We start from the raw sequence: 17,188 nt of genomic DNA on the forward strand, positions 1-17,188 counted from the left end.
TGTTCGCGCATACGGCGACCGAGACGGCGACAATAAAGTATAATTCGATTCCCTTCCAGAAACGTCCGATTTATGTCATTTCTCGCGAAACTTCGATATTACGATAACGTATATCACTGATCTCGAGTGAACATTTTTCACTCCGAACAACGACACGGTAAAACGATTTCTCGCGCGAATCAAGCCGCGCGAGAACGTAATCGCGGCTATCTTAAATAGCTTCGTAAGACTTCTCTGCCGTTACTTTTTATCACGAACGGAAGAAGCTTTAATACGACACGGCGCCGCGAATTTCCCGCGAGGAGCCGAAACTCTTTTACGCGCGGCATCGACGACGCCGACGGTGCAACAAAGTTTTCCGCGTTAGCGCGACGTCGCATAAAACAAAAGGAGAGAGAGAGAGAGAGAGAGAGAGAAAAAAAGGGGAAAAAGAATGTTTCCTACACACCGCCGGGACTCGTTTTGGATAAGTTTCGTGCTAGTTGGAGACGCGTCTTTCGAAGGATTTCAAAAATTACTTACCAACAACAAGTCCGCCGAGGTAGACTAATTTCCGGGGAAGTTCGTGATCTGAAAAAAGAACAAGCCGCTCTTGATGCATCGCGATTCTTAACTTCACTCTGTTAAAATTAAAGCGTGGAACGCGTGTAAAAGTATGCGGACAACGGACGAGCACGCGTCCCCTTCAAAATGCTTCCACTTTTAACGCATATGGTTTTATAACGCACGGAAGAGCATAGTATCCCCCAGTGGGATTTGCACACAACGTTCTATACCTCAGCAAGTTTCATGATATTATCACGTTTATTATCACTCGTCGCAAACAGAATGAAGAAACGGATTACGATATCCATTACGATACGTTTATCATCAATCCCTATCCGCAAAAACGTTACGTTTTACGGATGAGGGGAGGAGGGGAAAACGTCGCGTGGAATTTCGATTACACAGCTATACACAAGATTATCTTCCCCGAGACAACTGTGTTTGCATTATAATTCAATTAATTACGTGTCATTGCGTATTACGTGAAAGACCTCGCCGCGGTACTCACTACTCGCCGATCGATAGCTCGTCGAACCTTTGGGTCCGCGGCATTCTATAGTTGTGGAGTACGATTAGTTCGTAACAATCTCAGACGGCGCGAGAAGTTATATCCGCCGCGCCACGGTTATACAACGGTAGTTAATAACAAAGCCAGATACAGTAATGAGCGGTTTCTCGCTCCGCGAGGTAACGCGCGGACCGCCGCCGGGGGGACTAAAGATTAATTCTGCGTCAGGGGCACAAATCCGCGCGTGGCATAAATCTCCGGGCTCCGGAAGCCCGAATTCCTCTTAAGGAGCGAGTATACGCCGCGCGCCGCGCGTCTGCCTTATTCACCTCGATTACATCCCGGCTCGTCGGTTTCGTCGTGGCACTTCATCGTCATCGCTTTTGTTCGGTTATCTTCTGTACGAGACAGGCTGGAAACAAATCGGATGCGCCTCATTCTGTTTATATACCGTGATTTGAAGAACAAAGGGATAATTATATGTATATAAAGACCGAAGATTGTGAAGGGAACTATAAAAGGCCGCTCATAATTTCCGGATTATTCAGAATATCTGTGATATACGCGCATCTTAATCTTAATTTTAATTTGTTATATATTTCTTTCGCTTCTCTTTTCTCACAGTTAAGATAATCCAAAAATTATTAATTAAACTATATATATATTTATATTTAATAATTATTTTTCTAATTTTTTAACTATATTTGTCTTACCCGCAATATTGAATGTCTAAAGTTTTCTTTGTCTTTTATACAAATAATAGCTCAATATTTTCATGTCAGTTCCGCGTAAATGATTCCTCGCGTAGGTGCATCATTAAATTTCAAAATTACAATCCCGCGGACGAAACGTCTAAATCCCCATACGACCGACGTTCGTTTCAAGTCTGTTCCGCTCGTCAAGATAACGTAAGCTGGTGCGGGAGCGGGCAAAAAAGCACGAAACAAAGTTGAATTGATGCAGCAGCCAGGACGCCCATTTGGTAACTTTGGTAAGTTATAAAGCAACTTTCTCGTTTAAGACCAGAGTAAACTGAACGCACACTGAATCGAACCGAGCCGAATAGACTATGACGCACATTACACGGCGATCAAGATCGATAGTAGCAATTAGACGGTAGCTGTCTTAGGGAAAGAAGCGAATAAGAAGTACAGCTGCAACTTTCCACGATGTCGCCGATGTGCAACGCGATGGTGCCGAGATGTATGGCGACAAAGAACGTAATATAAAACGGTTGACGTCGAATAAATCAAGTTCGCCGCATCCGCGGTTCTCGTCGCAATCGACGGCGACGCGGATCTGTGTTCGCGGAACCAGCAGCTGTATATTTGCCTTCGTCGAACGGCGGCCGCGTTGAGCGAACGCGTTCTGTCGATCTCGAGAAAAACTAAGTTAGCTAGCGAGAGCGACCGACCGACCGACCGACTTTCTTCGATTCATCACGGTAATAATTGTTCCTGCAATACGGGACGATTACTAATACGAGACGCTAAAACGAGTCGTTCGTCGATTCCGCGGGATGTAGCGTTCGCATTTAATTTTGCAACTATATAATTCCAGTTAAAACAGAGCGTCGAATTTATTCGCTCGGTCTCAATTAAGGGAGAAGACGTCTTTAAGATAATTTCGGAGTCCTTATGAGATAGAAGAAAATTGTACGCCCTCGAAACGCTTCTTAACATTTACGATACACCGGTCGAAATATAACGACGGGCTAAGTTTCACAGAATTCGTCCTTATTTCCCTCCGTTTTGTAAACGGCTACGTACGTGTGGTATACCTCGGGGACTTTTCGTATTTCTCTACGCGAACGGCTCGCATAAAGACGCCATTATCAAAACGTCTAGACGGAAAATTCCTCCGAGGGAAGAGAGGCGTGTTCGATACGCACTGCCGGTATTATATCTGCTGGATATTACGGTGCGAAAGAGCAGGTGAAACTAATCTGTAGAATAAAAAACGAAACGAGATCATTGCGCTGTTAAGTACCGACGCGAATTATTAGCAATCGATACAAAAAGAATAATTGGAGGCGCTCATCTTCAACTCACGTTTGTAGTTTAATTAATCGCGCGCGCGTGAGGGCAACCGTCGCGCGTCGATCGAACGTTGTTTTCGCGGATGCGTCGAGTTTTACGTTGATGTGTTCCGCGATTATATGACAGCGGAATTTTGCATACTAATGCATATTCATTCAGTATTTAGCGCCGGCAACGAGTTCGCGGCATTAAATAAAAATGTAATTTGCCGCTCTGTAATTTTGAGGCTGTTTCACCGCGAGTGTGATTCAATTAGCGCGAATGCAAATTACGTAACGTGCCCGTTTATTTTCGCACAGGAGTTCCGATGTAGATAACAGTCAGTGTGTCAAGTACCAAGTATTAAGCTAGCTGTATCAGGTAGCGTCAAGTATAATACGGTCCCCGAGAAATTGATTGAATATGCTAATTGAAACGAATTTGTCGAATTTTTTGTATCACATTGACAAAGCGGCACTTTTAAGTTTCAAACGATACTATCAATTTGCAAAATATCACGCAGTACACGCTCGTGATATATTAAACTAGTTAAACTGAAGAGGGAAAAGCGATATTATGTCATTGTGCGCGCTCAATATAACGCCGCGCGATGTAAAAACAGCGTACTTGTATTTGATAAACCGATGTTCATCGGGTACCTCGATATGTCGTTCGTCATTAAAACATTTCGTATCCACGAGAATACTGTAATTATAATACGCGGGGAGAGAATGGAATCTGGCAGCGAGCGGTCCATAGCGTTTTGGACGGGAACGAAAACGCGACACTCGCATTTTGAAGCGCGATCGAATTCCTGGCGTTCTCACCGTTGCCCGGACAACCGGATTTTTTCTCCGACGTCGAATGGAATTACGCCGTTAATTGCAGTCAGGCACGAGATCTGTATAAAGTGCGAAAACGAAGTGGCAATTACGTTCTATCGACGAGCGAAATGTGTTCGTCGGCCTAGTGCCGTCATCGATCGCCGCGCGGAGGCGATAATTTTATCCCCATAGAGTAACTCACTTTTAGATTTTCAATATGAGTCAGTAAAGCTCTGAATTTCTTCCAAAGAGTCCAAAGAGTAGTTTGATACAATTCCAAAATCATTTTGGCGATATTAAATACAAGGAAATAGAATATTCTCATAGTGACCACACACAACACACCAGCCTCCCTTCCTCTCTCTTTTTAGTCATATCCGTTTTCCTATTTTTTCCGCTTTTCCCTCTCCGCTTCTCCTTTCCCTTTGTAACTCTCTTCGTAATACTGTAACTTTGATTTTCTAAAGTAGGTACAAAGAGTAAACCGTTGAAAAATGTCGGTGTAGCGTCTCTGCTAGCAGAAATTAGTGTGCGCCCCTAACGCTGTAGAGTGTAGGGTATAAAAAAGAGTTGCGCAAAGCTGAAACATAAGAGAAGCATTTTTTCAAAAATTTAATTCGAATACTAACGGAAGAAAGTTCAAGCTTATATTAAAAATTATGTAAAATAGAAATTAATGTATAAGTAGTATAAAAATAACTAAATACCACAGCAATATAAATAATTAACTTTATTTGACAATACAATTCGTTTGTGTAATCCTTTGGATGTCGCTGTAGTAGGCAATTCAGTTACCTTCATTCGCTATTAACAATTGAATGTCTCTCAACTTTAACTTCCTTTCATTTGGATACAATTGATATGTATTGTGCAACAAAACCTCGATGAGGATTTGTATAACGTCTGTATAAAATCTAATCTAAAAGATTAATTTAAACTTAAATAAAATTTAACTCGTGTACACAGACTTAATACCGGTGTATCCTTGTAGGTCTATTCGGTTATCCCGTCCATCGATCGACTCTCGAGAGATGCTCGCCGACGGCGGCGAGCTTAGTTGATTGAAAGCCAGATTAAAGTTTTTCGCGGATTCCATTTTCGTGGATATGAAACGGCTAAAAGTTCATTTCGCCTCACAAACCGTCAGTTCCGGGCCTGGATTAAACATCCGAGGTTATCGAATTCAATCGGAAAAATGTATACATTTGCATTCGTGATGAGAATACAGATTCGAGGAGTATCTCTCTCTTTCTCTCTCTCTCTCTCTCTCCCCCTCGCGCCGCGTATGGCGTATCATGTAACTTTTGAAATAAGTTTATTTAAATGCATAAATGTATGCGTGTTCACGGTATAGTCCGCGAATTAAGCGAAACTGTAGAGCGAGTTCTTCGCCATTTATTTCGTCCAATACCCGTCACAGCGATATCGAGCACTATTTACGGCAATATGACATTATTTTTAATGGAAAAAAAGTATACACAGAGTTTCTTTTGACGCGCTTCGTTTTAGGATAATTTTTCAACGAAATTCAGAGATGATCTTTTCGAGATAGAAACGCCAAAACATTTTTGCGAATCATGCTTTCGCGTTTAATGTTTCGTATAGCCAGAGAAACCTGATGTTAATTTTCCGATATATCGCCAGAGGCAAGAACTGGTTTCGATTAACGAATAACGTAATAATACTAATCGTCCGTTTTCTGTAAATTCCATATGTAGCGAGACCTTGGACGCTCACGATGTCGCGATATGATACCGTGATCGAGCTTATTGCGAACACATGGTGCTAGGAGCGCGGTGCGAAAACCCGACGACACACACACACGCACACACGATCGGCCCTATGACGCACGTCGCGCGTGAAAAGCGTGTACACTACACGTTTCCGTGATATGAGCGTGCGTGCGTGCATGCGTGCATGCGTGCGGGACTGTCGGTCGTTGAGGACACCGGAGAGCCCGAGACATCCGGTACAATACCCTCTCGTCGCCGGCTCATAATGGGCCGCTAGTTCCTCGCATTGTTCGAAGGCTACATTATATACGCGCCTAAATTACCGCGACGCCGAGATCCGCGTTTTCCAGACGCGGAAGTCTTAACGGACGAGGGGGTCACTCTGAGAGAGAGAGAGAGAGAGAGAGAGAGGGGGGGGGGGGGAAAACGACGAAGTCGACTCGCTAGATTTTTATTTTACGATAAAAAAACAAGACGTCTGATTTAAATGAAATTTTTTTCAGATACGCGCAGGAATAACGAGGGGGGTCTCTTCCGATCGTCGGTCTCGCCAGTGATATCGTATACGCGTCGGGCTGTGCAGAATATTTAAAGCTTACGCACGGAATCGTGCGCGGGGTTAATTACCGCGCTTCCGGTCGCGCTTCGCGAAAGCTCGTCGGGTGATTACCGCGTTCCGCGCCCGCGTCGGGCCTCGGTACTTCGCACCGGGTCCCCCCGTAATGAATTTCATTCTGCCTCGTACGACGTACGTGACATTATTAGCCTCGAGCAGAAGAGGCAACGGCTCATTAGGGCTAGGGAAGTGTTACGGCTTTCGATCCGTGCGGATCCATCCTCCGCGCGGTATGAATATGCACTTGATTGCCGGATAACAAGCCGCCGTCACCACCCCGCGCGACGCAGCGCGACCGACGATCGAGAACACCGCGGGCCGAATCGCGAGTGATAATAAATCGTTTGTCACGTCGCGGTCGCGCAGTATATCGACGCATCACGCGTTAATAAAGATATAACGTTTACTTCGGTGCAATAATTGTACCAATATTTCTCAATCGAGAGTAAAAGCTCTCGGGTGACGTATTTAGCGGACAAAGCGTGCCCGGGGAACTCGAAAAGACGTCCTTTCTCAACGTGGTTGCGCGCTGGTAAGACGCGATTACCGGAGGCAAGTAAATACGAGAAGCGTCGTGTCTCCTCTCAGCCGCGAAAGTCTCATTTTACAACCCCGAGGCGAGGCAACGCCCAATTTGGGAACCTAATCACCCCGGCGCGCAGATAAGGCCGCGGCGCGCTTCCATTCTTCGCCCACTCGCTCGTTGCGCGCTTGACAAGCGCGCAAGATTAATACGAGGATAATTCATCTTCCTTCGAAGACACCGCCGTTCCTCTCGCGATCCTCGCTAATCGGCGAGCGAGCGCGAGACTAATTTATTCCGTTGGTATTAGTATCGCGCGGGGTTTACGGCGCGGATAATTAATCTCGCGCTACCGCGTATGTGACCTTGGAGCCACGAGGAGGAGCGGAAGATCCGCGAGGAACCGACCGCGCGACGACGCGGAAACGCTGCTATAACGGAGGCCTCGCGACTCGTTAAGAATTCATTCTCCGCGCTATCTCCTACGTTGTCCCTCGCGATTTTCCCTCCGATCACGAACGCTTATGCATTTGCCTCTCGCGATCGATATACGCTCCGCTCCGGCCGTTCTCGCGCTGTTTTCAACTTCGCACGTTCGCACCGCGGATCCGAGGAGGCTATAAACGTTTACGCAATATCGTACCACGTCGCAGTCTTGAAATCGCGACAGCCACGCGACAGCCGAACGTCACGAATATACGAACGAGAATCCCGCGGGCTTTAAAAGCCGGGAACGTAATTGAATCTCGCGAGAATCCCGTCTTTCTCCGCGAGCTGTTTTCTTACAATTTCCGAAACGTAACGTCGTCGTGTTGCGCGGCGAAAACACGCCAAGTTTATACGCCGTGAGCGGCGCGGCGCGCGGCGGTTGCGCGAAGAAGAAGAAGAAGAAAAAGAAGAAGATATGTTTCTGTAATCCACACGCGGCGCCGACCAGTTTTTCATCGGCCTCCCCTCGGAGAGATAAAACGCGGAGGCAAGGGGCCTGGTCCCGCACACTAAATATATCCGGAATATACCCCCGACAAGAAAGCGTCGTGTCGAGTCCACGATGCCTAAAGACCAGCCTACTCTCGAGACTCTCGAGACCCTCGAGTGTCCGCGGGGAATATAAGCGGTATAGCAGCTAATAACCGCGTCGACTATTAACCTCTTTCGAGTTATCGTCACTTATACGGCCATTAATAACGTCGATACGTCGTACGTTGTTTCTAATTAAACCCCGAGTTGTAAGGTATCTTTGCTATTAAATTTCAAATTAAATCGACCCCGCGGTTCGCCCGTTTGTCTATTCGGCGGTAACAAGTTTACGTTATTGTTAAACGCTCGTATACGGTCTCGTCGTCCGCGAGCTGATTACTTTGCCAAGTAATACATCCGATATCTCTTCGTACATTTATATATAATTGATTTTAATCCTCGCGTGTACGGTATACGGCTCAGCGAATCTTGGTAGCGACAAACACGTGCAAAGAAATAACGAAGGATCAGGCTTTAAAGACGCAATACAGTATCTCTAATCCTCGACGGGGTTTTCTCCCGGCACCGTGATTTCCTCGAAACCCCCGGCTAATTTGGAGCGATCGTATCGGACGTAACGTCGTTAAGTCTCGCGAGCATCTCTATGCACTCCGGAGCATAACGCTGATGCGCGTCGTCGGCGTCGGGGCGGGTTGCGCGCACGCGCCCACATGTTTAATTCATGACGATGCATTACTCATTCATTCGTGCGATCATGCGGAAGGCACTTCCGAGAAGAATGCCGTAATAAGATTCTGGAAGAGATGTCTTCCTCGCTTCTTCCCACTCCGCGCCCGTCCTACCCCGTGTTGATATGCTCTGTGAGACGCAAGGGGAACAATATAAATCGCGTGGACCGAACGAAGATAAAGAATTTCTTGCATCCGAATTGGCGAGGGAGGAATCTTCGTTAAAGAAATTCCCGGGGGAGGGACGGCGCGTTGTTTTCCTCCACACCGTAGCGACAATGACCAGACACAATATAGTCGTGGTTACACGTACCGCACAAAGATACAGTTACGTTGCTCGCGCAAATTGGAGAAATACAAAATCGCGACGAGAGCTAATAATCCGCACGCTCGCGAGCCGTAACTGCATGGACCGTACGTTCTTCTCGTCCAATCAAACCTCTACGTGACTCATCGATAATGGGGCCCTTCGAGCGAAACTTTCAAAAGGAAAAAAAAACCGCTCGCATTGAGAATTACCTTTTGATTGGGGGGCATCCGTCGCGCACGGCCGCGTCGTCAACGGAATTATTATATCTCTCCCCTTCACCTTAGGTACGTTAACGTGCATTGCGGGGCGCGCCGCTCTCCGGCGAACGCTCCATACCGATCGCATACCGCGTTGCTAGAATGCAATCAAACCGCATCCGTAGCTCCGAATGCACGCGGCACAATAGCTATTCCGCCAAGGTTTTACTGAACCGAAAAGATCACTCCGGTAAAAAAAAAAGAAGAGTTTTAGAGAAATGCATTTTCGGTTGGCCTTTGAAACGGCGTTACGGACGCGATTTCGAGACCTGCCTCCACTGAGACGGTGAGGAATCCAAAATTCGCGCATCGATCGAATATAAAATGCGGTCCAAAACTCGAAATAAAGATTTCCTTGGTGAAAATAATACTTCCTTGCGTATACAGCGTATAGCGAAATAAGAAATACATATAACATTAAGAATTTATCCTAAGCGACATTCGAGGAAGAAAAATTTGGAAAACATTATTAATAATATAAAAGTATAAAAAATTACAATTGTATGCATATTGCATGTTACATATATGATATTTTTTCAGACCCAAGAGGATGCCCACGAAACTCGAGGTGTAACGCATCCGCGTAATTTATTTCTGACGATATGGCGTCTAAATATAAACTCATCCAATGTATACTCTCTCACCTCAGTCACCTCCGATGATTCATCCGAGGCTCATAGTCGAGAATAAAGCATGCAAATTTGTCTCCCTTATCTAATCTACCGCTATACATCTTGCGCACCGACGTTATATTTAGCAATAAAGGCACTCTCGCTTCCTGGAGTCGATAAAACTTCCTCGACGGCGACGTCACTCACGTCGAGCCCAAAAGTTTTGCGGCGCGCGGCCGGGCAGAAGTTGCGACGTTAAGGACAAGGGCCGTGTATAGAAACGGGCGTTGGGGGAAAAAAAGTACCCGGAGAGACGCGAGGCATATTTCTCTGCCCCGCGGGATTTGTATAATCGACGCATAAAGAAACTCGTTTAAAGTCGCCTCCGTCTTTTATACAGCGGTCGCGCCGAGTCGACGCCGCGCGCGAGAAAAATCGAGCCGAACTTCACAGGGCGTAACGAACGTTATGGGAAAATATAACGACGTTGGTCGAATCCGAGGCTATCCAGGGTTAACCCGGGTTTTCTACGATCTTCGAGCAACTCTTCAAGGTACTCTTCGCTACTCGTTCTTTTTTCGCCGCGCGTCAAAAAGCGGCCCTTTTAAAAGATTGCAATGCGAATGTAGGCAGCACAACTTTTTTCCTTATTATTTTATAAAAATGTCGCGACGACTGTAAGTAATTACATATGTACAATGAGCGTGTAGAATCAAAACGCCGAACATAATTAATTTTCTCTAGAGGAAGCAATTAATTATATTTTCATCTCAAGAGATGAAAACATCAGGAGACATGAAGGTTCTTACATTGTTTCAGGACATGCACTTAGTGAATAATATAAAAGTGCACGACGGTAAACTATCTCGAATATATCTTAAAATAAAAATTAATTATTTAAGCTTAGGTCTTTGACAGCCTTATATTAGTTTCCGAATACATATATGTCTATATATAATAATATATAAGGCTGTCAAAGACCTAAGCTTGGATCGCGTGGCTTTTGATTCTAATTGATTGTATATCGTTACGATCCTATTTCTCTTATTATTAATTATTTAAATTTTAAATAAATTGTTGTCTCGATGCATTTCCTTCTACATGCAAGATGAATAATTCTCCGCGGTAACTAGGTGTCTCACGAATATTACAGATCGATACGCTTTTCTTATAGTAGACTTGAAGTCGCGGGGGACCGGTTTGTGTCGACGCCGATCGATAAGGTGCGACCTGATTTAGCGAAGATTCCACCGAGAGGTGCTCCCAAAACAACACCACAGCCAGCGTTCCAAAAACCCGCGAATAAACATCGGTTTTCTTTATTTTAAATTCGCATTCAATTTTCCAATCTCCGTCTGCGTATACTCTGGTGATAGCTGAATACTTTTTGTTTCGTAGTCACCTATAAGTTTCTTCTCACGTGATTAGACGATAACAGAGATGATTATTGAATAATATATATAACGTAATTATCTAAGTAGCTACTACTATCAGCTTTTATTTTCTCGTAAGGACAAATCTGTAAAAGTGCGCGTATAGCATGAAAAGCGTTTCTCAACCGTTTCGACTTTACCGTCGAATGCATCAGGCTCGTCGTACTTAGGCGCGACAGAACGAGAGGGTGAAGGAGGGAGCATAGACGTCAGCTAGACCCGTTCGGTGCAGCTGCACCGAGCGAATTTAACGTGTACGACTGTATGGTCGCGTGAAACAATAACTTCCGACGCAGATGCACAAGACACCGTAGCCGTAGCCTGCATCCGCCCTGGTTCGCTGCGCCTACATTGCGAGCCGCCGCTGCACTCATTGTCGTAGACAATTGAAAGCGACAATAGAGCGTTCCGCGGGTTAAACCTCCGCTCTAAATAACGCTACCTAATAATTAATAACGCGAAGAAAAGCAGGGCGCCGAGAGAGGATCGAGTTTTGAGAAACATTTATCGTACAGAATGCTTCTCCGCTCGCGCATAAAAGCTTCCACAATCGTGCTTTCGTCGCGCGAAAGTAATCAAAATTTATGTCTTCGCGGCCACAATATTGTCTCCTCTCGCGCTGTAAAAAGTTGCAAAAGGAATCGAAGCTGCCGATATCCCGAAAATCTTTCGGAAATCTTAAAGCTTTCGCTGGTCTCGATATCAAGGGATTTCAATGCGCTACCTTTCTTCACGCTTAACTTTTCGCTTCGTGGATCTAGCAGTCGGGTCAGGTCATGCTTGACGGGCGATACCTCGCGGTTACCAGCGGACAGACCGCGGCCGGAAACGACGTTTCCTTCCTCGTGTATATAAGGACAGTGTCAGCGAATGCTGTCCTACAGCTCCGTTTGCCGCTTGACAGCACAAAGAAAACCGATTGTATCGATGGAAAAACCATTTATATCAAACAGGATAGTCGCTTTCAGCCAACGCTTTTGGCTCTGTAAAGCGACTTTTATAAAGCGACTGAAATAAAAGATTTCGCGGTCAAAAAACGACCGAGTATGCTATTTCGAATTATTAAATAGATTATCTTTTCACTTTCTTCGCTTAATGCATTCGATTTTCTTTGTTATCAAGAAATTAACATCAGATTTTGATATTACGGAAGTGCATACGTTTCAAATTATCCTATTTTTTTCAAAAATTTTTAAGATACTGGGCATTTAAAGAACGAGACAATATTTTTTCGTATATCGAAAATTTTGTTAAAATTAATTTAGCATTTTTTATCAAAATAAAATTCTACTAAAAAGACTAACACACGTTTTCTAATCCTACAAAAAAGTCCTTCAGATATAGTTTAATCTGCGTGTGTAGATCGCGATTTCCACATCAGGTCTTTTACGTCGCTGATTACAGATTCGAGATAAAGACTATTCAACTTACAATACGATGGCTTTAGAGATTCCATTACGGCCATCATTCCGCACAGTATTATTCGGGCCGGTATATACAGTGTATCTCGTTCAATTTCTGACTTAGGTACTAGATAAATGGCCACCATATAAATGGCCAGTCGTAGTCGTCGAGTAACCAGTTGGAGTAGCAACTCTGTGACGCAGTTTCCAACTCGAATCCCACACCGAGACAGAAAGAGAAAGAGAACAAGAGAGAGAGAGAGAGAGAGAGAGAGAGAGAGAGAGAGAGAGACCGTCGTATGCTTTTATCCGTGCCGAGTCAAACCGGGCGCGCTGATATCACGTGGGATTTGAGACAAGGTGGCCCCGAGTCGTTTCAGCGCTATATACGACGAGCGGGTTTATTATTGCGCGAGCGGGGGAAACGTCGGGCCGGCGAATACGTGCCGCCCCGTATAATAAGCGATTACATTATCCGGGTGCGGTGCGCGCGCCCTGCCGCCTCCACTTCCGGGAAGAATATAACTCGCGACGGTTTTCGAATCAATTTTTGGCGGAGAGATCGACCCGCGAGATGATTTAATATCTCTCGCAACGGGGCGATATCGGCAGAATCAATACGCGGGCGAGATAATAACGGGGAGAAAGAGAGGGGGAGGGGGCACGAGGCTCGTATATCGCGCGAAGCGCCGGTTGTGTTATCGTCTGTTACCGAACGACGTGCAGGTATATCTACGTAGCAACTTACGCCGAGTATTCATCCGTAAACTGGGGCACGCCGCGTGCTTTTGTAATTCTATCTCCGAAACGTCATCGTAACGGCGATGCCGGTAAAAGCTCGCGATAACGAGTTTAGTTATCCTTCCCTCTCTCTCTCTCTCTCTCTCTCTCTCTCTCTCTCTCTCTCTCTCTCTCTCTCTCTGTGTCTCTCTACGCGCAGGTAAATTTGCAATCTCGGCTTCCTTCCGCCTGTATATACCTTCCGCAAGCGCATCTCTCCGCGTTATCGTTTAAATATTCTACTGGCAGCTCTCTCGTATTAAATTCCAATTATGCGGTGCACCATTCGCTTTCACTCGTGAATAGAAATTATATTATAAGATTGGCTAACCCCCCCGTCGATTGATGAGTTAATATTACTTTATTACTTACTTTACTGCATGGTGATCGAATGAAATATTTCGTTTCTCCTACAGTTATTATTACTCTGGATATTTTTACCTCAAAATTCATTTATCTCAATGCAACGACGAAAAAAACTACAGTGTATCATTAACGTTACACGCATCAATCGGCGACTTAAATATTCCAAAAAGAAAAAAAATGTTTCATCGTGATATGCATATTTAACAATCATATTACGATGAGATTTCACTTTGTACTTGTAAAAAATGTCCCGTAGTCAGCATACGAGTCCTTCTACATCGAGTTATTCGAAATATACAATACGCATCGATCCGCTAACAACGGAACGAGCAACGGAATTATTCAAAGTAATCGGAGTTATGCGGTTCACTCAGTCGCGTCATTTCTGTCGGCTCCCGAAGATTGATGTGAAATGAAAATAACGATGGTGCACATCGCAATGAAAGGATATTGACGCCACGTGGAAAAAACGACGAACCAACAGAACGAGAGCAGATAAAGTCGCCAACAGCATTTTTTCAATAACGCGATCGAAGAGAAACCCGCGTCGAGAGGCGGTAAAGTATATGAAACAAGGAAAGGCCCTGACGATGATTTCGCGTAAAAAAAGTTCATCGGAGGGAAAACTCGATGCCCAAACGACAGCGTGGATCTCACGAATAAACGCAGGCCTAGTTTGTTCGCTTCCCTCGTTCAACGCCGCAGCCAAAATGCGAAATTTTGCGGCGGCACGACCGGCCCGTACGATAATTTTATCGCGTCGAGACTGGATTTCTCGAATTCGCTGCTTCAGCTGCGCCTACTCGTTTACGAGGATCAGGTGTCTCGCGTCGCGTTCCTCACCGCCAAACGTCTCGTCTTGCAAAACCTAAACGCGCGCGTATAAGACGCGGAAAATAGCGCGTAAGTCGCCCGGACCTGGAAATCGCCTAATACGGAACGCACGCGCGAGGTTATAATAACCTTCGACCGCCTATGTAAAATTCCGGACGGACAATTCGAGACCTAGCTGTGTCCCGACAGGCACATTCGGGCTTTAATACAGCATGTTCTTTCTCTGGATCGTTATAAATTACGAGATTCAGGAACGCCCGTCTCTCGGTGGGAGATGCAGATTCGTGCGGACATCGAAGGAACGTAATACGTGTGCAAGCGCGCAATACTCTCTCGTACACACGTATTATATGTATGTACAACGTTTCTGTGACCTACGATAGAGCACGTTCAAACGGAGAATGCTATGTTGCACACACACGCGCGCGCACACATATCAAGAATAGATGGGTAACTGCGTAAAGAGAACAGTGTGTGACGGTAGTTTAATTAGTTTGTTATCCTTTTCATCTAACTTTGTTTTTCCTTCTTCGCTTCCGAACGGCCACATGCTGTTTATCGCACGTGAAGATTTTATGAAATATCCCGGGGAACCTCGGCTCTATACTTTCTTTTACGTCTTCCGATATATTTTTCATACCACAGAATTGGTACGTAGGATTAAATTATGCTTATATCTATATGTATATGCGCAGACAAAACATTTTCGTCCTCCTAAGTGAGATAAATCTGTACACATTGTGCTGGAAGAACGAAGAAAAACGTAAGGATTAAAACGCTACCCCGAATTATTTAAATGCTATTCGATGCTTCTAATAGCATTTAAATAATTCGAAAATATTTATTGCATTCGTAATGTATTAATTTTCTCTGTTGCAGAAAAAGCGCGTTATGTTAATTTTATACATAATCAAGATAGGACTTAAGTCAGAAGGAAGAAGCATAAATTAAGGGAAATAAAACTTGTGTGCGAGATTAAAAATGATTGGCACCACCACACGTAAATACTGCTTACATCTTTCTCGAATGCTTCGACGCTCGCTCCGACGATCGCACGATCGAGAGACTTTACGACAACGAAACGGGTATGGCGTTAAAACGAGCTATATAGCACTCGTCCGCGATAGTTATTCTTAGCCGTGAGCGATCGACGTAAATTTCAAATTCGCGGTGAATCAGGCCGAGTGATTCAGCTATTAACCGTTATGCAAGATCGTAAAAATGCAAACGTCGTCTCGGCGAAACGACGCTACGCGTTTAGCGGAGGAACCTACGACGCGGAAGCACATTCGGCAATGTGAGATGGCCCGGGGAATCTCCCGCGTCGATTTTAGGAGATGCGGCCGGTTACGGTATTCCCTCCAGGTATCGACAAGGGAGTAAATTACGCGCGCATTATGCGGCGCTCGCTGCTCATACGTACGAGAGAGTGTCGGCCGTCGTTATTTATTGCTACTTTTATCCGCGGTTATGGACGCGGCGAACGGAAGCCTCGGGAAGGTCGCGGTACCGTACCTTGAGATTCAAACGGATCCATCGAGAGGGTCTTATTGGCGACGGCGCGTTACCGAGTACTCCAAAGTACATGTACATATTCGTTTTTTAACGTAAAACTGAGAGATCCAATAAGATACGAAAAATTATCCTCTCTATTTCCTCCCGACATCGGATTGAGCTGGTAAACGTACTTTGTAGCATCCGTTAGTCTCCTACGTGTCGCGATCGTTCAAGGATCATCCCTAGCGTAAATAGATCTTTCACCGTCGATGCGTTGAGAAATTGACGAGATAAGATCCGTCGTGAAATTAAACGAACGAGAGAGAATCGCGGAAAGTGCGCTCGCGCACCATTATCCCCCGCCGGGTTCGAACAACGATTACGTATCGCATTTCTGACAGGTGTCTGTCGATATCTAGCGAAAGCTAACGAAGAGAGAACGAGAGCGAGGAAACGAGAGACAGAGTCGAGAGAGAGAGAGAGAGAGAGAGAGAGAGAGAGAGAGAGAGAGAGAGAAGGGAATGTGCAAAACAACTCATATATCGGGGCATCGTTCGATCGTGCGCGCAATCAACCGGGACGCTTTTCTTGCCTCCGTTCTCGCGTTCTCGGTCTCGGGAGATTCCATTGATCGCGAGTAAATCGCGTCGTTGTCCTTCGTGCGGTCGTTGGATGCACCTTGCACCACGACCGGCTACCGCAGCTTGCCGACACAATTGCGCGCACCTCTCCGGCCGCGTGCGTCGCGATAAATAAACAAATAAAGCGATATTATAGTACAGCCCGGCGACCGCGGCGCGCCGTAGTTTCGCCGATGCTTTCACCCGCGCTCGGAGCGTTTAAGAAGCGACCGGCAATCGTGGAAGGGAGAGAGCCTCGACGAGAGAGGAATTCTCCCTCTTCGTTTCGCGCGGTTCTCAATTGTTTCGATCTCATTACCAAATCGCATAGTTTGCAAGATACGCGTGCATAATTTGCGTGCAACGATATCGCTCCTGACTCTTTGAGAAAATCGAAATTAACGTAAAAACAAATTGTGCCCGACAGTCATTTGTTACACAAATTGTTCGGTTAATACGTTTATCCGATATCGAGGGTACGTTCGAGAAGCCCACCCGAACCGCGCTAAAAAATCGATGTTAATTAAATGTTCAGGTTGCTAGCAGGGCGCCGCGCTTAAAGTGTAAATGGAATTAGAATTCATTGGGACAACGGTAACG

General features: G+C 45.4%; 2 protein-coding genes across 7 annotated transcripts in view; one reads left to right on the forward strand and one right to left on the reverse strand.

The window, feature by feature from the left end:
• LOC143896092 (uncharacterized) overlaps positions 1–17,188 on the reverse strand; it is a 94,848-nt gene that overhangs the window by 26,534 nt on the left and 51,126 nt on the right. For 5 of the 6 annotated variants that reach the window (XM_077403645.1, XM_077403648.1, XM_077403649.1 and 2 more), the window contains one exon: positions 523–570. The exons of the other annotated variant lie outside the window; for it this stretch is intronic. The gene's annotated coding sequence lies outside the window, so the exon portion shown is untranslated. The remainder of the gene's footprint in view (positions 1–522; positions 571–17,188) is intronic. 6 annotated transcript variants of the gene reach the window in all.
• The window catches only part of LOC143896102 (uncharacterized), an 86,440-nt gene that overhangs the window by 14,588 nt on the left and 54,664 nt on the right, over positions 1–17,188 (forward strand). The gene's annotated exons all lie outside the window — the stretch shown is intronic.

This window comes from Temnothorax americanus, unplaced genomic scaffold (genome assembly GCF_048541705.1).
Source record: "Temnothorax americanus isolate GAGA-0224 unplaced genomic scaffold, ASM4854170v1 Scaffold18, whole genome shotgun sequence".
Lineage (NCBI taxonomy): Eukaryota > Metazoa > Arthropoda > Insecta > Hymenoptera > Formicidae > Temnothorax > Temnothorax americanus.